This window comes from Calonectris borealis, chromosome 2, assembly GCF_964195595.1.
Source record: "Calonectris borealis chromosome 2, bCalBor7.hap1.2, whole genome shotgun sequence".
Lineage (NCBI taxonomy): Eukaryota > Metazoa > Chordata > Aves > Procellariiformes > Procellariidae > Calonectris > Calonectris borealis.
The window spans coordinates 66,809,432-66,829,468 of NC_134313.1; positions in this window are offsets into that span (position 1 = coordinate 66,809,432).

Sequence of the window (20,037 nt, forward strand, 5' to 3'; positions counted from 1 at the left end):
ATCGTCACTAATTCTGTCCAGATCCATTCGAAGCATAGCCCCTCCTGAAGATCCATTAACACATTTTGGATTGAGAGGAAAATCAGCAAACCATTTGTTCAGAAAGTTGCCAAAATCAGACTGATCTTGAGACACACGTAGTGGAAAAATATCAGGACTTTATTCACTCTTAAGAAAAAAAAATCAGAAAAACAAAACTACTGAGGATCCGAGAGCAAAATCTGGCTCTTGGTATTTTAAAACAAAAAAACTGAACATGCGTTCGTTGCTATAGAGAGAACCTCTTACTTTCAACCACAATTGCAGATGTGGCGGGGTTGAAGTGAATATGTATGTCTGATAATATTTAACAGCTACGTAAAAGATGCATAAAAGTGATCCCAAAAGAAATTAGATAATTGTGAGTTATGCACTGACCACTCAAAGGAATATAGGAGCGTTCCACAAATAACTGAGACTTAAGCAACCTTAAACAAAACATAGCAGTTGGCCAAACAGTAGTCCTTGTTTACAGACAATACATTAAAAACAGTAAAATAAAACATGCATTAAACAATAGTCAAATGTAAAGGATTTACACATAGTTGCCTGATCGCTCTGAGTGGAAAACCATGAAAGAAAGTCTGCAGTCACTAAGGAGAGGCAAAGAGGAGTGCACCACACCGCTCGGTGTAGAAAAGAAAGTTCACTGCCAGGGTGTCCTCATCTCATTCCCCACCCAGACCAGTGCCTTTTTTGTCACGTTTAAGTCCCTCCCGCCGTCAATTAAGCTAAGTGCACAGGTCTTCCTTAGTACAACAGACAGCATAGCGTGGTTAAAAACTCCCCGCTGTTTGAAGCTATTAATACTTAGCGCTTAGATTGCAGTAGCACCGAGAGGCCGCTGATCAAGGCCACATCGTTCTAGGTGTAAGGCAAAAATAAGGGAAGTAACAGTCTCTGCCTCGGAGAGTTTAGACTCATTTATGTAACCCCATCAGGCAATTTCTGTACCATTTTCTAGATTTGTCTTCTATATAGCTCAAGTTCATTGTGAAAGTGCTATTTTTTCAAGCCATTTTTGTGAGGGCTTGAGTTTAGCTGCCTTCTTCAGCACCCCTTCAAGCCCCTGATGGTGCCTGCTGGTGGGTAGGAAGTGCGAGTGAGTGGGACCAGAGCTGGGGTGGGCTCCAGAGAGAAGATGCAGTGGCCATGCCACGTGGTCCAAGCAGGGCTGGCTCACAGGCGCAAAGCCACCGCTTAGCCCTCCCCACAAAGATGTGCCCCCAAGCTTGCGTTGCTCGGGCTAGCAAGGTGAAGACTTAAGAGAACATGAATTTATCTTCATAAATATATCACGTCCCCATTTAGGGACGAAGATGGGCTGCTGAAGCTAAGAACAATTTCGGCACAAGAAGAAAGCCTAGAAAATAGGTTTAGAATCTGTTTCTTAACTGTCAGAGTAGTAAGGTTTCGAAGCAGCCAGCCTTTAGAAAGAAAAAAAGGGCAAAATCCTTAGGAATTTTTAAGATGAAGCACAATCAGTTCATGAAAAGCACAGTGTGCTGTGACCACCTGGAACTGCAGAGAACTGGCCTTAATGAGTAAGAGCTCAGGTTTCTAAAGGGTATTCTCCACAGCATTCATGTGTTTATCATTCTCAGACAAGCCAGGATTCACATGATGTTGACAACTGTAATATATTCTTCGTAAATTGCAATTGGATCTTTGAATCTCCAGACAGTTGAGAAACTAGTTTCTCTCACCTGTTTAATTAACCATGCCATGTTTTCCAAAGAGAATTAATTGTCTCAGTGAAGCAGTAAGGAGACTCAAAGGTTCGAAATAAAAATAAAAATGAGCACGCAGCAGAGTAAACATTTATCCAATAAACATTTTCACAGCTGAGTTTCAAACTTCTCATGTTCCAGCTTCTTATATTTTATCATCTCATCCCACTTGGTCCTGGCACCACGTCTCTTTAAGATACCTCTCATGGGAAAACACTGCCTTGGTAATCAAAACATTTAGACCATGGAAGAAATACAAAACAATTCTCAAGGAAGTTTTATGGTGCAGTGACTGCTCCGAGACCAAATTGTAACTTTTCCCTGCCTGGTCCTTAACAATTGATTAATAGAATTGTTTTTATATCAGGCTAACTCTACCCTGATCAGATCAAGTTTTGGCAGATGTTCCCTGTGAGCAGAAGCCAGTAACTCTCCTGGTGACAGGCGCAGTGCATCTTCTTGTTCGCTCTTCTGCCCCTGAGATTGGCTGTTGCTGTTTTCCACAGCCAGAGTTAACCCTAAAAGTCTCAATTTTAGCCAAATTGAAACGGCTTTTTCTTTTTTTTTTCTGCAACTGCTTTCATTTCTGCTTTTACCAGCATTTTTTTTAGCATTGCTCTGATAATGGAGCAAACAGTTGCACGTGAAAAGGAGAAATGAAAATGATCTTCAGATAGCTGTTCCTACAGTGGACAGCATTTTTAGCTTTCAGCTGTGGTTACGTGACGGAAGAAAACCTTTAGGGTATCTGTGAGATGGGTAAAGTGGCAATCATTGAAATGATGATGTTAATCATTGTCAATTCAATCCTGAGAGGGCTGAGGCCCTGAAAGTTTCTAATTCTCTGTAACATGATGCCACACAGAACGTTAAAGGGAAAGACCAGCATTCGGCGCCTAAGCTGAGCAACTTCTTCCTTAAGAAAAGGAATCAGGATAAGTCATGAAAAATATACATGCATTTCAATGAGAAGAGTTTCATTTGGGGGGGAAAAAAAGTTTATTCTGCCTTTGGAAATGTCCTCACCATTTTGCAAGCTTCGTACTTACAGCCTTGAATATTTCTTACTCCTTAGAAAAACTGTTGCATTACCTGCATCTAGAAGTAAGTTTTAGTGCTGGTCTCCTCAAAGTTTTTCTAGCCCTTTAGGTCAGATATTCAAAAACTAGACCAATATACCATAGCTTCAGTGAAGTCAATGGAGATAAGCCATTTATCATAACCAGCTAAAGGTCCCCCTTTGCATATTTCAGCTCTAAAGAACAGTAAATCTCACAGGAAAAAAGACAGCATGCTGTCAGCTAGGTTTATTTTTGAAACTGGTGATATACTAAGTATGGTTTAGATTTTGCATCAGCCAAACAAAACTGAGAAACACCTTCCTTTGGTTTGTTCCATTTTGGTATTGTTAGAGTAAATCCTAAATCATTAACCGATGCTTTAATAATTCCATGTCTGTATGTCCTTGATCTCATTTTCACCTTTTTTCTTCCACTTGTGCTTCTGCATGTGCATGTCTGTATTTAAATCTGCTCCTGTTCTCCCTAACCAGATGGCAAAATTCCTACAGCTGCACTTTCCTGGTTTTCTGAGCAGCGAAGACCTGGCAGCCCCTGTGCACTCCTGGGTGTCCAACCCATCCGAAATCAAGCTCCAGGTGTCAGAGGGTCTGAGCAATGGGGCAGACTATACAGATACTCTTGAAAGATCCAGCTCTTTCAAACTAACAGAAACGCAGAGTTTCTCTTCCTCTGAATAAAGGAGGAGAGTCAGTAAGTCCAAGGAGCCGTCTGATTTTCGTTGCTGAACGCTACCCCAGTGCTTGGAGCAGCTACTATTCGCTGACACAGCTCAAGATGCCGCACAAACATCTCCAAACCAGCCCAGTGGGCAATGTTGGGGGGAAATGCATTCACCCCATTTGAACTGTGCAGGCACAACCGGTGGTGTGGCTCGCCTGCTCTTTTTGAACTGGCGACTGCAAGAAGCAAGACTGGGATTGCTGCTTGTTGAATGGGTGCCCGAGGAGACAAAGGCTTTGAGCTTCCCCACCTCCCCTCACTCGCACACCTGCTCCCGGGTAGCCACAGTCTGGCCATCAGTAAAAGCAATAATCTCTGCAAGCATGAGAAACAAGCAGGCTGCTGAGCCTCGTGTGTACCAGAGCGCCATGGCAAGGAAGTGAATAAGTTTTAAAGATGTGCTTATAAATCATTAAAGTGACATGGTATGGGCCTGGGGTTTGTTTTGCAAGCTAGAATGGGAATTGTAACATCCATATTTCAAAATACACGCTCACCTTTACGCTCCCATTTCCTGTGGATGGCATCCAAATTTAACCTTTCATTTTTGAAAAGCAGTGTCTTATATTTATTTGGTAGAATAAGCAAACAGCTGACTACAGCAAATCCAGGGAGCTCTTTTAAACCTATCCGCTAACATCAAGATAAGTGCATTTCAAACATCCCCCAGCAACTTCAAAAATACACCACTTACCTGCTACCAGCTGTTTTGCTTACTTTTATTTTAGTGGAGCTGGCATAGGCTCGTCTCAATCCTTTGTGACCCCCGAAGTCTGAAACCTGCCCCACCTCTGTTGTGTGAACACTGTGGAAGAAGGTAGGCTGAGGGGAGCAAGCTGTCAAGTTGCTTTAAGATGTCCCAGTGTGTCTTTGATGGGCCACGTTATCTCTGACAACTGGTGGCCAGGCACCCGAGCGCACCAACGATTATTAGAACACCCATCTGGTTGGAGACCATGATGGACAGTAAGGGGCATTCTCCAGTTAGGTACACAAAATGGATGTCCCAAGAGCACACTCTCACAGGCACTGGCGGCTCCAGTTAGGGGGTTCGCCGCCTTGGGGAATTAAGACAGGTTGCCTCTTGCAGTCTTAGTGCATTTACATTCAGGCTCCAGAGTCACTGCTCACCGCGGAAGGAAGACCTGTAAGAGGAGGTGCAATCCAGGTAGTGACACAAGTGAGCCTTGTTCTGAACAGCAAGGCCTTAGCTAAAAGTTGGTCCCCATGAATAGCAGCAGTTACAAACTAGGGAGATCTGGAGCTATGCGCCCTCTGTAGGGGCTTTTATATAGTGGCTGTGGGAACGGCTCCAGCTCTGGTGCTCATGGGAGGAATGGGGAGGTGCAACCATGTACCCATCACATAACGAAGAGCACGTGCAACCCCTGGCAGCGACTGTTGAGGGTTACAGCCCTCTTTAATTTGCACCTCCCTCCCCATACTCCCACAAATCAGTGCCTAGGTTGCCTGCAATGTGACGGTCTGGACCTGATGAATCAGGAGTCCCGTGCCCAGCGTGTTCCACAGGTGTGGAACCTCACACATCCCCCATGATGAATTTTAGACCTGACCCTGCTTGCAGCCAAGCTAACCCCTCAACTGCGATGTGTGGTGAAGATGCTGGTTGCTGCAGCAGCTGGGCAACCAATTCTTAAATTGTCTTAAATTCTGACATAATGCACTGCTTTCTCCACTGCAGCTACCTTAGTCTTGGCTGTCAGCAGGTAGGGAGGTGACTGCTGATAGATTAGACTTTGCTGGTAACATTGCTTCCCTTTCAGCAAGAGTTTTTTAATCTTTTTTTTTTTAATGTAGCTTTGAACATACAGGCGGTGTGTCACAAATCACGACGTACCAGTTCCCATTTACCACAAACACCTACACACTGGTGTGCCTGTAGGGAGAGCAATGTCCGATGGCCCCTCCCTGCCTCAGACTGCACCTCCAAGATTTGGGATTACCACAAGAAATTGGTGGCAATTCTATTCCGTTAGCAGGAGCTGCAGGACCTTTGAAAACCTCACTGAAGTGCATAGGAGCGTACCTGTAGAAGCTTCAGGAGAGGTCCCCATGCTTGCAAGCGCTGGTCTGAATAACTAGGGGTTAATACAAGCTCTCTTGATAAATCTGGCTCCCTTGTTTATGCCAAGGGTTTCAGAGGGTGGCAAGTCTGGGGAAGGGAGGGGTTTTCCACGCTGGTAGGCCCATCTGAGGACTTTTTAATCCTTATTACTGTTACACTTTTCTATGCCTGCCAGCCCGCAAGAAGGTTTGAAAGTCAGCCTGACCTCTTGTGTGTCTGATCTAGATCCAACAGGGAATGAGATCAGGGAGCTGTGAGAAGCAAGCTTAATGGGGAGACTGCTGCAAATGTAGCAAAACAAATAATAGAGGCTCGAGTTTTTTTGTTGTAGAAAATACAGTGCTATGGCTTTTGGGTGCCAAGAGGCAGTTCTTTTAATAGCTGTGTTCTTTGTAATGCTGATGAGTGGCAATATAGAAAGATGAAAGTAGGAGGGCATTGTATTATAGTCTTACATATATTATGCCACAAAGAAAATGCAGTTGCTGGGTGGGGATTCTTCGCCCTCCTCCTGCTGAGCTATTCATACAAACTCTCTTCTGTGGATGGCAATCCCCATTCCATCTCTCCTAAATCCCAAGGGGTTTGCCAACTGACTTTCAATTTTTCAAGTGGAAATCAATGGTGCATTGAAGTATTTCCTCCTCCACCTCACTGCTCCTTTAGGAAGTGAGCGGACATTTTTTTCCAAAAGATGTATGCCATCTCCTGGGAACAGTAGAAACTGCAAGCCCCTTGTATGGAAACCCCCTATAAATTATATTTGCCTCTTCTTGGAGGGCATTATACAACTACCAGAATTAGGTCTGCATAGCTAGGACTACCTTCCACTTCTAAATTTGTTGAACTGTCCACATTTTACACCAGCAAAACTCAAATTACGTTGAAAATGTCATCATTTGTTTTGTGTATCGTAAGATTTGGATGTATGCCAAATAGTATGACAAGACAAGATTTGTCAATACACAATACTAATCAGTTACAAAGTAGTGGTGGAACTTACCATACACTGATGCAATGTTTTAACACAAAGGTACGAATGCTGAAATGCAGCCCACGGCGTTGCTCTGATGCATCTGGTTTTGTCCTACAGGACAAGTGCAAGAGGCAGAAGAAAAACATCAGACATTTCTTTCGTAAAACACTATATGATTCTTCAGCATACAAGAGATGATATGTTTCTCTTAAGTCACAAACTGCAACTTGCATGTGTCAAACCACAGACTCATCTCCCCGTCACCCTTAGGCTTTTTCTTTGCTACTGACATATCATTAAGCTTTCCCCTGTCAAGAACACACAACAGGGAATAAAACCCATGGATACAAATAAATATATTTTTGCATTTCGAATTAATAGATGTATAGGTGGAGGAATCCTTCGTCTTTGAACTGGCCCTTAAAACAAGCTAGCTATTTCATGTGGATAGGTCCTTGAAATAATGTGCGTAAGCATGGATTCACACATAAGATGGTTTTCTGGGTTATGTCTATTAAATACACCTGCAAAAATCATAAAAACAGTTTTGTTTTCATTAAGGTAGAACAATATCTACTTTTAAATAATTAGAGATGACACACTCTATGCACATTCAATTTGCTTTTATCTGGTAAACACTATATTTAATCGTCCTAATTTTTTTTTATCACTTTCTGTTTCTTCCAGACACCTGAAGGACTTTGGATAAGAACTGAAATGGGAAATTCTTTTTGCAAAAAATATCATCTGACAATGCCAGCAACTTTATATAATGGCATCAAAAAGCAAGTAAACAGTCTTCAAACAAAATTTATAAATGTAATTTATAAATGTCATTGTTCATCCTCGCAGCTTCCTGAGAGACACCAAGTTTCAGTGGGAGATTGGGTTTAACAAAACTTGTGTGTAAATTGCTGGTACAATGAGAGGTCACTCTCATTCTGTAACCCACCGTCACAGGCATGTAACGTCTTTTGGTTGATTTAGTAACGCACAGGCACCCTGGTTTACCTATCCTCTGCTAAGGAAAGCAAATGCTTACGAAACATTGTCTTCAGTTTGGACTTAGAAGACCAGAAAAGAGAAACCAGCAATGACTCAGGAACAAGAGATGACCGTGTCAGGCATCCACATTGACTAGCGACTGAGCTTCAGAGAGGTCATCTCTTAACTCCCTGAAGTCAAGTCAGGATACTCCAGTCCTCGCTGCCAAATTCCCAGCTTCATAAGAATTTCCCTTTGTAGTTTGTCTTCCTGAGATCTGCCGAGTGGCCCTGGCTGCCGTTTGGGCTGTCGTCACCTGCATGAGGGGGCAAGGGGAAGGGTGGGAGAAGGCAGGAGGAGATCTCTTGCTAAAAGGAAGCAGGCTTTTCCTTAGGGTGGATCACCATCCACCTACACAGAGGTTTTAACAGACCATGCTTTTTAATTTACGTCCAGCTGATTGATTAATAAAATAAATTCTAAAGCTCCAAACCACAAATAAAATATATTTATTTTGCAGCCTTAGCGAAAGTCGTCATCCCGGGAAGCAGAGGCAGAACTTCACCAGATCACCATCTAGAGCCAGGGACCTGCGTCACCCACAGCCGGGCTGCTCAACCCCCTGTGCCACCCCGCAACCACCATCACAAGCTTCTACTGCTTAACCCCCAGCTCAGTGAAATCCCTTTAGCACAATTGCAGGTATGGAGGTATAAAGTACTCACACCAGCATGGCTTAAATTTTCAGGGAGCAACAGGGTATGAAGTCTGTGCATGGACAGGAAACTCTCTAAATTTGGGAATGCGTCACCTCGATAATTTTAACAGAAAAATCACTAAGCAAGTCAAAAGACTTCAAGCAGTAAGTCTGTAGATCCAGACTTACACCAAGATTTTTAAGTTTGAGCAGCCAGAGCTACACCATGGTTAGGTGCCCAAAGAGGAGGTACCTGGCTTGCCTAGAAGCTGCAGATCTCCTTGATGTCCATGCCGACTGTGTGTTTCTTACCGTTTTGAAAATCTGATCATTTTCATTTAAGCACCTTAAGAATGGTGTGAGGAGTCTGCCTGTAGGAATCAACACTCTCAAGGTCTGGGCTTACACACGGGAGTACCCTGCTGGCTGCCTGCTTATTCTGGCAAGGTGCAGAGAAAATCAATGGAAAGTTAGTACCATCTAAGTGGATTTCTGCAATGTGTTTGCTATGTGCAGTAAGCATTTACCTGTCTTTTGAGACCATTAATTTTATATACGTGCAACAGTTAGCTGAGACAAACCACTCTTTTATAAACCATCACCGCGATGCAGGACACTGTTCCACCAGTTCTTGTTATAACGTCTCCATTGTTTGGGATGTCTCAGAAGTAGAACTTTGGAGGGTGGCCAAAACCAGAGGGAGAGTATATTTCTAAAGAGATATTATTGCTACGCATACTCTGTCTCTGACCTGGACTTTTCTTTCACTCTCTCGGAAATTACTTCTCTCAACAATGCCTATATTTAGAATTCTAAATCTTTAAAATGAAGGTTCTGTGTTTATGTGGGTGGTTGATGTACCAAATTTAGCATAGTGATTAAAGAAAGGCTATTTTGTTTTATCCTGTTTTAATTTAGTTTACTTTAACTTCCCATTTGCAAATTCCACTTGACAAAGAAATAAAAACTCTTTCTGAAGCTAACTCACTCCTACAGTTGAAATTTGGCTAATCTTTTTGCTCTGAGGCAGGATGTAGAATACTCCGGGTTCCCCATGCAGTCGCCTGGAACACAATGCACTTTTTAGGGTGGTTTTACTTTAGAAAACTTATTACGCAACTATCACCACTGGTCCCATCAATCTGGGACTATTAGTGGACTATGCAATCCTAATGTAGCATGTATTAATTTTTGTTATTGAAATAAACAAAGATAACCCTAAATATATTAAGAACTGATAATGTGAAGTAAAACGGCACATTAGAATTTACATTCTCTATCTCAATGGCTTTTTACTCTATGCAGCCAACACACTACAGGTGAGCTCTGCTTGGCACTGAAGGGTCACCATCATTTATGTCCCCACACCAATTCTCCCATACTGTATTCCTGACCAACGGAAAGATACAAAAATCAAATAAGCTTAAAAAACATTTTAAAGTTGAAAAATCAAATGTGGACTGAGCATTGAAATATTAAAAAGTGGAAAATGAGGAGAAAGCCCTCTGACTTTATATCCCAGTGATTCGAGACAACAAAAATCATCGGAGTTTATTAAGACTGAAGCAGTTAGTGGTTTGGGTTTTTTTATTATTATTTTTCCTCTTCCTGTTTAATCCCACAAGCTGTTGACTGCTGAGTTCAGACTCTCCAGGCTGCTGTTGTAAAAACTGGCAGACGTCATTACAGAAATCTTCCTTCAGTGGACAGCAGCAGTTAAACTTGCCCAACATTACCCCATAAGGAAGCTTGCGTGTCGGTATCATCAGTGGGAAATGGCAGCAGAACCCAAGAGAAGGAGGGGGAAGGAAAGTTTGAAAGATTACAGGCCATTGAGATAGATACAGAGCACGGAAACAAAACATGGTTTATTTATTTGGGAGGTCAGTGCCCTCAGCTGGAACAGAGGTTTTGGAAGTGTATTAGAGGAAAAGTTTAATCTATCACAAGCGCTAGCTAAAGCATGTTTAAATTCTGTTTATGAAGCAGTTTAAGTAAATTTGGCCAATGGGAGTTAGGAAATTGTAACCACATTTGTCTAGTAGATTGCAGAAATAATAGCAGCCAAAGTTTAGGCATAATCCTTTCTGAAAAAAAAAATAAAATCCAACAAATCTCCATGTGAAGTGACCTAGACAACACCCAATTCCCCGGTCAGTTAAAATGCATATATTGACTGCAATGAACAGTGATGTAGATAAACTTGACTTAAAACAACAATTTTCATATGCCTTTAGCTTAAACCTAAAATGCCTGTGAAAGATAGAGCAGTCAGGCTTGTCACAGAGCAATAAAATAAAAGGCACTTTTTCTCTGGCATGTCTTTGACTTCTTTCTGAACAGCTTGGTTCAGTCAGATAATTCTGTTCATAGTTATATCTATTTAGTCTTGGAGTATTGCCATCAAATTCAATGGTATTATATGGATTTACATTGCTTAAAGGAGAGGAAAATATGTGTATTACATCACTAGAGTTACTCTAGCAGAGCATTTGGCCCAGAACATGCAGCTAATGTGCTAGATTATTTAACTGTTACCGAGACGAGACAAGCACAGGGCATAGTCTCAGAGGCTATAATATAGCAAATATTATATTCTTTTACTTTTCAACATTTCCATATATGATTTGTCTCTCTTCCCACACACCTGGGTGGTTATCCTTGAGGCCATGGTACATTGCACACAGACATACACAGTCAATGCTTAAGAGGGTTAGGGAGAGGGCGTTATTGTGTGCTCAGTATTAAAAGGAAAAATGGCACTCCAACCTGATGTTTTTGCAGTATTCCTTGCAAACTCCATTATCCTCTTGTTTGTGCAAGTATGCACATGTTGTGCTTATATGTTCACACTCACTTTGGGTGTCAGCTGGTTAAAACCATTTATCTGCGGGTTCATGACACCTACAGCTTATTTAAGTGCATATGAATCAATGCGAATAATCCAAATACAACAAGCAAAGAATGCATCCATAGGTTCTGAACAGTATGATACAAGCCGGGTTGGTGGTAATAAATTGTTTAAAGAGTGCCATGTTGGGGAGGTAAGAGAAAAGGCCTCCTCCATGGGAAGCAGAAGGTGTCCACTCAATGGCAGCCAGCTTGCCATTAAGAAGATGTTCTTCTTGTGTAGTAGCACTGACCAATATTTTAAAAAGATGCAGAATGAAGTAATCTGAAATTAATCTGATGAGTCAGAAGTGGCTGTTGAAGCACATCTAATCATACTGCTATTAGATTGCTGGTTTACAGTCACTGCACCTACGTGCAAGGGTAGGTGTAGTGAAAATAGAAGTGGTCTGGTATTACAATGACAGTACTGAGTATTCATTGTCTCCCTGGTGAAGGAAACCAGCAAAAAAAAATAGCCCTTTAGGGAAAAAATGTAAGTTCCAATGAGATAGTACATTATGGACATTCTGTAAGGTAAATTGTTGGTACAAAAAATGGTATGTATGAAAATTGGCAACCCTCATGTTTACTTGTATGTATGAAAAGAAATAGGTCAGTGACTTTGTTTCCATGGTGACCATTATTGAAATAAAACAAACTGACACCAATGCTGATTTATTTTCCTCTTCTGCACCCTTTTTAACAACCACTTCAGTCTGAGGTTGCTACTGAATATAAACAGGACGTCAGAGTGAACTTTCACAATGTGATCTTCCGAGATTCATTAATGAAAGAAAGACCTAAAGAAAGATCTGCTTCAGAACAATTCGGCTTTCTGAGCAGGTGCCAGTTCCCACTGTCCTGCAGTAACGTAGCTGACCTGCTGTAGAGTGAGAGCTCAGTGGGAATTATTAGACAAAACTAGTTTCAACAATGAAAAAAGAAACAGATTCACCAGATCCACAACATTTCCCAGAAGGATGGCAACATTGTCTTCTCCGGAAAATTTTTGTGTGAACAGACTCTTCAGGTCTATGTTTTCCAGTCAAAACCAGACACAGAAGGATGGACTTGAGATTCAATAGTTTGGCGACTATGAATCATTCCTGGGTTTGCTGGCGGCCCAGCCTCTGCTTTGAATCGGACGGGTGCTGTAGTTATTGGGGTTTGTGACTTCAGGAAGATTTAGGCGTCTAAACCAGTGATATTTTATGTGCTCCTGAGTGCAAGGACATTTTAATAGCTTTAATAATCTTGGTCTTATTCTTTGTGATGCTCACTTCCCAAATACGTAAAGTGGTAATTATAACAGTTTGCTATTTCACAGAGGTTCTGTGAGGTTAAATTCATTGAAGATTTTGAGATGATCTGATAATAGGTTCATATAGATGCATGAGAAAGATAAATCTTGCCGGTTTTCAACACAACCTACCAGACCAAGAATATCAACCTTGTTATCTTACCATAGCACACACGAAATAGTAGAGGTACCATGTTTGTTTGGCAATGATGTCTGTTAGATATGAATTGTTATGGATATGGAAATGGAGGAAAAGAACACGGTGCAATAATACTTGTGAGAACAAGATCAATATTTAGGAGAGGGTGAGTGTACACAGTTTATTTTGTTTCCCGATATCATTGTTTTGATCTGTTATAATTACAGTCAATAAATTTATTTAGGCAAGGTAACTAGTGAGGAAATCAGAGTTTTATTGGTTTTATCCTGCATATGATATTGCAGCAACCCTACTGTTTCTATTAGCGCATATGAGAAAACAAAAGATGAAGGAACGCATAAGCACTTTTTAAACCTCAACCTGTAAAAGCAAAGAAAGTACAATGAGGTGTGTTTATCAGAAAACGTATGCCTATCTACAAGCATGCAAGTCACTAAGGAAACAGAAACATAAAGAACTGAAATGACAACTATTAGACAAAGTGAATTTCTCTCTCCCTGTTTTGTATGATGAAGTCTGTGACTTCAGTGGAAGCAAGATTGGACTGTAGCTGCTTTCATCTATAGCAAAGGAAATGGTCTCCCCCTCAGCTTGGGGAGCTGGTGAAGAAAATTGGCAAAAAGAAAAAAAAAAAGCCCTTTAGGGAAAAAATGTAAGTTCCAATACGATAGCACATTATAGACATTCTGTAAGGTAAATTGTCGGTACGAAAAATGGTAAGGAAAAAATCTTGTGAGCTGAAGAATGTTTCACTTGACTTGAAAATGAATCGTTAGTACTGTTCAGAGGAGTATAGTGCAGAATAAGTTGCGGAGAAACATTACAAGCAACCCAACCAAAGTCTTTGAACCATGAAATTGCAATGGTACAGCTGATACCAAGATTTGGCTAGTAGTTTTCCGATATGTATATCTGATTTCCACACGTACATAATATCTGTCAGTGAATAAAACTAGGGCTAGGGATACCTCTACCTTATTGTCAGAACTCTTCATCTATTGCATGGTGTGGCTTAATATCTCTCTAATTATACTGCAGTTTTCGTTCTCTAATCACAGACCCAATCTCTGTAAATAGCGCAGGTATACTCTTTCCCATTGTCAAAATTATCTGGAGGGCAATTTAGCTTAAAGAATTCCACACAACTTACCTAGAGATACAGAAAGGCAGTTTTAATGAGGCATTTTTCCTTTGAAAAATACATTTGAGCTACACAAAATGTAGGAAACGGGCATGATAGCTAAGCTATGGAATTTGCCCACAATATAGTGTGCATTGTGTTCTAGACTTTAAAAGTACAGACGAATTAGGCTCTAGGTAAATGAGATAAGGTGCTTTATCTCTGGTAATTTTTGACTATTACAGCGCTCCTCCTTACCCAGAGGAAAAAGAGGCATGCTTTCCTAAAAAGAGGCATGCTTTCCTAAACCTTGCCCTCAAATAAACTGTGGGTTGTACCCTGCTATCACAACTATTCTATTTATATATAAACAGAGCACACACAGAGTAGGTGAGAAGGTATTTAGCGACATTAAGAATATATGAAAAGTGATCATTTCCACACTTTTGTTCATATTTGGCCAAAGGGAAAAAAAACCTCCTAGTCCTACTGCATGAATGGTGAAGGAAGACATAGTACGGCTGCTTGCGCTCCCCTGAGCACTAGCTGAGTGGAACCAGCACAACATAGGGCAATAGCTCTTCCCCACCAAATGTGTTTGAGTAGCCAAGAGTATGTCTAAACTGCTGTAGTGTTTCTGAGCTTCTAGGCCCAGGTATGCCTCTTGAGAAGGTACGGACCCCATACTGTGGTGTGACATACGCATGCCTCAGACCCTCCTGTCTTGGTTTTTGGTGCAAAACTCGTGTGTCTGGGCCAGAGGGAGCCCCAGGTGTTTGGTAAGCAGCATCTCTAGGGCCCCTGCCGGCAGCAGGTCCCCATTGTTCAGCTAAGGGCAGCCCTGCACGCCCCGGCTCTGTCTGCTTTCCCTTAGGTTCGCATGGAGAAAGCTGCCCGCAATTCTTCATGCTTTTGTAGCAAATGCCATTAAGAAGGTCGTGGGGTGAATTGCATGGAGTTTAACAGCTCCTGTGCTATAAAGGAATTTTTGAGTGAAGGTAGTTTCTAATTGAGGAAAAAAAGCCCAAGTAAACAGCAAACCGAAGGGCATGAGCTCCAGTGCGTGTAAACAGACATTAAAGAAATGCTCACTAGGAACACAACATGGATTATGACTACTGAGGTTAATTAATTATTAAAATGACTTGTACAGGGAGGGCTAAAGTCAGAACTGGGTCTTCCTTGAAAAACCCATGCCAACTCAAACAGACATTAGGTGCTTGGTGTGTAAATTATTGGATGAGGTACTTTGTCCTTTGTTATGCAGAATATGTTACATAAGCTATTAATTGCTAAGCAGATCCCAGAAGGAATTATGGACTGCTGCTTCCCACTTTGCAGTGGAACAACACTCTGTGTGCATCTATATAATTTTAGGTATGCAGATATACCGAATACTGAATAATGCAAGTAGTGATAGCTATCATTTTAGACAGCTTATAAATATGTAGGAGATATTCAGTAGCATCAACGGGCTCAAATTATCTGTGAATACACTATGTTGCTCATATTGCAGTTCTATATTCTGCTAATTCTACGGTGGCAAATTGGAATAGTGTATTTTAGTATTTTAGCAAGGTGTGATGCTTTTGTTCACATGGGCAAATAATTACTCACCCGAGTAATCCCAGTCCGGTCCCAACAAGGCTGAGGTAGGACAAGCTTTTTTTTTTTGCTCTTCTGCGAATGTATCTAGAGCATCATCCCACGGGGACATAATTCAACCATTCAATTTCAAATGCTTCTTTCCAGTATGGTGACTTCTTTGCACACAGTTTTCTTTCTTCTGTATGCCTAGTGCCATCTCTCATTTGGCCCTGAGGGTAACGAGCTGAATGCAGCACGGATGACTCACATGGAGCACCAATCGAGTTGAAGAAGTCTGAATAAAAAGCAAGCCTTGAAATGGGAAACCTGAAAATAAATCTGGATGTGTATATACAGCAGATGTGTATGTCTGCTGCCTTATGTGATAGCTGGAAAGGGGGTGGGGATCCTTTAAATACACTCACGGTAATAGTGAGGACATGAAGCCTAAGGCAAAGAACTAAATGGTTTAGCTCAGATACCATTTAGTCAGGGGAAGCCAAACAACCTACACTGTAGGCCATCTGAATTGAAACCATGGGTCTCAAATCTCTCCAGGACAGCACTCATTGCCCGAGGCATCCGCGTCCTTGCGAAACAGCTCTAGGACTTCGCCTTTCTGCTCTCCCCTCTGTCCTTGTTAGCAAAGAGTGACGACAGGACCTAATCCAAACATGGACTGCACACCCTGTTGTTGACTGTGGGTCTTCAAATGGCATTGGAAGAGGGTCCGGTTGCATGGGAACAGCTGAAGAGCAAGTGCCAAATATGATCCTGGCGCGATATTGGGAGTTCTGGATAATTTTTGTCCCAAAACCCCAAGGTACCTGTCAGCAATGCCAGCTGTAAGGGTGGGGGGGAAGGAAACAGCGTGTGTCATTCCTTCCTGCCACAACTCTTTGCTTTGGTTTTTATCACCAGAATTTACTGTTAAAATTAAGCCAGGAATAAGTAGAAAGATCTTGCAAACATTTAAAAGCTCTCTTTAAAAACTTTTCCTCCTTTCTTTTTATTTGTCTAAACAGACAACGTGTCCTATATTTCCAATATTTTTACTGGGGATCTAAATATGCTTTTTCAAAAACTAGTTTATTTAGTCTCAGTATACCCTTCTGAAATAAATAAGAATTGTTTTACAAATAATAAACCTGAAGTACATAAAGGTTTAGTGACCTATTCAGCCAGAGAAGTGCCTGTCAGAGCCACGAAGGGTATCTTTCCTGATTTCTAGTACTCTGTCCTAATCAGAACAGTGCTCCTTCTCTCTGCATCAAACAAAAAGCAGAAGACAGGTTTGTTTCAGCTGAAAATGTGCTTCTATCCACAGAGAGCAGATGTCATTTTTCACTGTGTTTGTCTGATCAAACTATATATTACACACGTGCTGTCTCTTCTTTTTCTTCTGATAGATTTCACAGGAGAGCCCAAAACAAATATGTTAAACACAGAAGGCTTTAGAGCAACATTGTCCTGTTTCTTGTGGGAATATTCTGTAACAATCCTATATACTGGCAGAATTCTCTGTGTATCTTAAAAGGCAGCAATGAAAAATCCTTAGTTGTTTAAAGTTTTTCAGGTTCTTTATTGAAAAAAAGAAAAAGAGTATTATTGAGGTAAAACCAGCCACAAATGTGTGACTCACCCACGCACTGTCACATCTGTATTCACACTCTGTACTGTCCCTAAAAGGCTCCCTGAGCAAGGAGAAGGTCGTGCATTTGAGTACGGTGGCTGCTAATCATACTGATACTACACAGAGAAGCCAGTTTACTAATTTTACTGGAATAACAATATTACTGAAAAATGTGACTTTTTTGGCTGGAAAAAGGAGAGGGAATAGAACACAGATACAGTTAAAGTACAATTAAAGCGTTTTTAGTAGAATAACACTTCACTGGAACTGCCTATTTCAGTTGTTCCGTTGCTACAATGAAAACTGGGACAATTCCCTCTATATATAACTGAGAATTTTCTACCGCCTTGGTATTGCTAAATCAATAAGAGAGACAATTTATTCCTGGAACTGCTACAGATATTTCTGAATGATAATTTTGTTCCATTTGGGAGAAAGCAGAGAGCACCAAATTTCAGGTATTTATTTCCAATACCCTTGCTGGGACAGGAGACTTCAGGAACTGAACACAGGAGTAAAATCCATTTTTTTGACTCCACTCTCTTTTTCTGCAACAAAGGCCAAATGCAGAACAGCACCTCTAATTTCACTAGATACTATATTCTCACACGAGTAGGACAGTTCATGAGAATTGCACACTCTGCTACAATTTTCAGGGCTTTACCACTGGGGTCCCCGTGGGCGTTCAGGTGGGCTGGCAGCAGAGCATGAAGGCAGCCATCGCAGCGCCAGCCAACCTCACTATCCTGTGAGCCGTGCCATCCCCCGGCCCATTTGATTTCCTCATTGCCTTTACTTAGAAGGGAGAGAGCTGGAATTACAGCTTATTGCTCAAAATGGCAACTGAGTGAAATCCTCCCGGACGTGTGTGTAGGGCGAGGCATAATGTGGCATTAAGAGGTGGCATTTGCCTTCTTCCAGCACATTTCAGAACTGGGACTGAGGTGCATCAACTTCGAGTTTCTCATTAGCTACCACACCGCTGCTGTTGTGTTTGGGCTTACAACGTTGCAGGAAAACATGTTCGATTTAGTCTTTTTTAATAAGGTTTGTACCTGCAATATTTAATAGATGCTCTTCACATCAGTCATTCCAAGGGAGCATGGCAGCTGGTGTGTAAAATATAAAGGTGGGTCTAAGCTGAGGAGATGAGAAGGAGATGAGATGTCAGGGATTTTGGCTTGCACGAATCTGTGATTTCCAAATGAAGTTTGCATCAAACAAAAAGACTAGACAGTCAGAATATCAGACGATACTTATTTCTCTGAAAAGCATGCGGCAGTCATTCAGCTATATGCTGGCCATCTACATGTGGCTGTTCAGAGAACTTTTTCTCAGGTATACTGTCAGTGCACCAAAAAAATTTGAATGGAGAATATAAAATAAGCATTTTATATCAAGCTGCCATAACTTTTCTTGTGCTGTGGTAGGTTTCAAGATAAATAACAAAAAGTGGGTGGAAAAGCAGAACCCTACAGTTTTATTAAGCATGAATGACATTAAGTGTTGGCGTAAACTACAGAGTGAGTCAGTGCTGTTAACTGTGATGCATTATGTCCATCTCGTAGTCATATGATAGAGAAGGAATGCTGCTCACAGCGCACAGAGAAATGACTTGTCTTGGCAGCACCAGCAAATGCACAGCCCCAAGACATTACTCTGTAATAATTTCCCTAGCAAAGGAACAAAAAGTATGACTGAAGCTTTCCCTGACCTTAGAAGTTGAGTCAGTTGGTTAAAGTTGACCTACTTTGGACTTCCATTTTCAACTTCTTTAACTAATAGTTTTTTTGTTCTGTGACACTGGTTTTTGGTTTGTTTTGTGGGGTTTTTTTGGTCCAGGGAAGAGCAGTAGATCAAGGAGAAGGTCTTCAAGCATGGAGGGAGATAAGTGGAGAAGAATTTTCCTCTGCAGATTACATGTTTTCTTATAGCGTGTTTATTTGATAGTGAATTTATCCTAAAGCTGGAAGGCAATGCATCTCCTTTATTACCCGTCATATATTTTGATGAATCATAATATCTATGAGTGAATCCTTAAGTAGAGAAGAAAACAGAATTACCATAATGGTTTGTGTCATCATAGAGTGCCTTAGTCATGGACCAACTAGGCATTACACAAACCCCAAAGTACTAATTTTTATTATTTGTTCCTATAGATTTTAAACTTGCTGTGAAAAAATGGGAATGTTATTACTTACTCTTTACAAAATATAAGACTTAGGAGCCTACTCTGTACAGCACAAAGTAGAGTTACCTATGTTTTTTTCTAACCACCCAAAAGCAGCTGCAGGCAGTCAGCTTAGCTACAACAGCCGGGATTTTCACAGAGCTATAAAACTCCCTCTCTGGGTAGAGACAGAAGACAGAGTTGCATTCCTCATCCGTATGGGTGGAACCTCTACAATTACTCAAGGGAATTTCTACATAACACTACCGTTTGGCCTTTGGAAATAGGAAGACTTATCCTTTGGGTATGAGACTCGCCCACTAACCTCTTGCCTCCCACATGTCCTCTCTGGGACTTCATCCATGATAGGCAGCTAGTCAGTGACCCTCTAACCAGCTGCACCTGGAGCTGAAGGACACTGCGGTGGTGTGTGGCATAGTGACCAACGAGCAAGTTTCCTAGCAATTTTGGTGTAGCAAGGAACCCTTTTAAGGGCATGTCCTTCAGCCATCGTCTCACGCCAATGAATCTCTCTTATTTAAAAAATTACCATTTTTCCCAACCATCTTAGTCAACTGTGACTGAGTACTTTTCTTTCCCATCCTTCCTCCCTAGTTTGCGGTAATGAGAACACACTCCAGAAATTTAGATGTATTTAAGAGCTTAATACATCCTGCTGTATCGTGGTGACTTGATTTTCCCAAACACAGAGGCAGAGCCAGATATAAAACCCAACACCTACCTACCACCATAAATGCTGGACAAATATTGCTTGTTTTAGCGGAAGCAGATTATTATATATTATGTATAAGAGGCTGGCATCTGAGCATGAAAATCATGCAGACTGCCAAAATAGGGGGA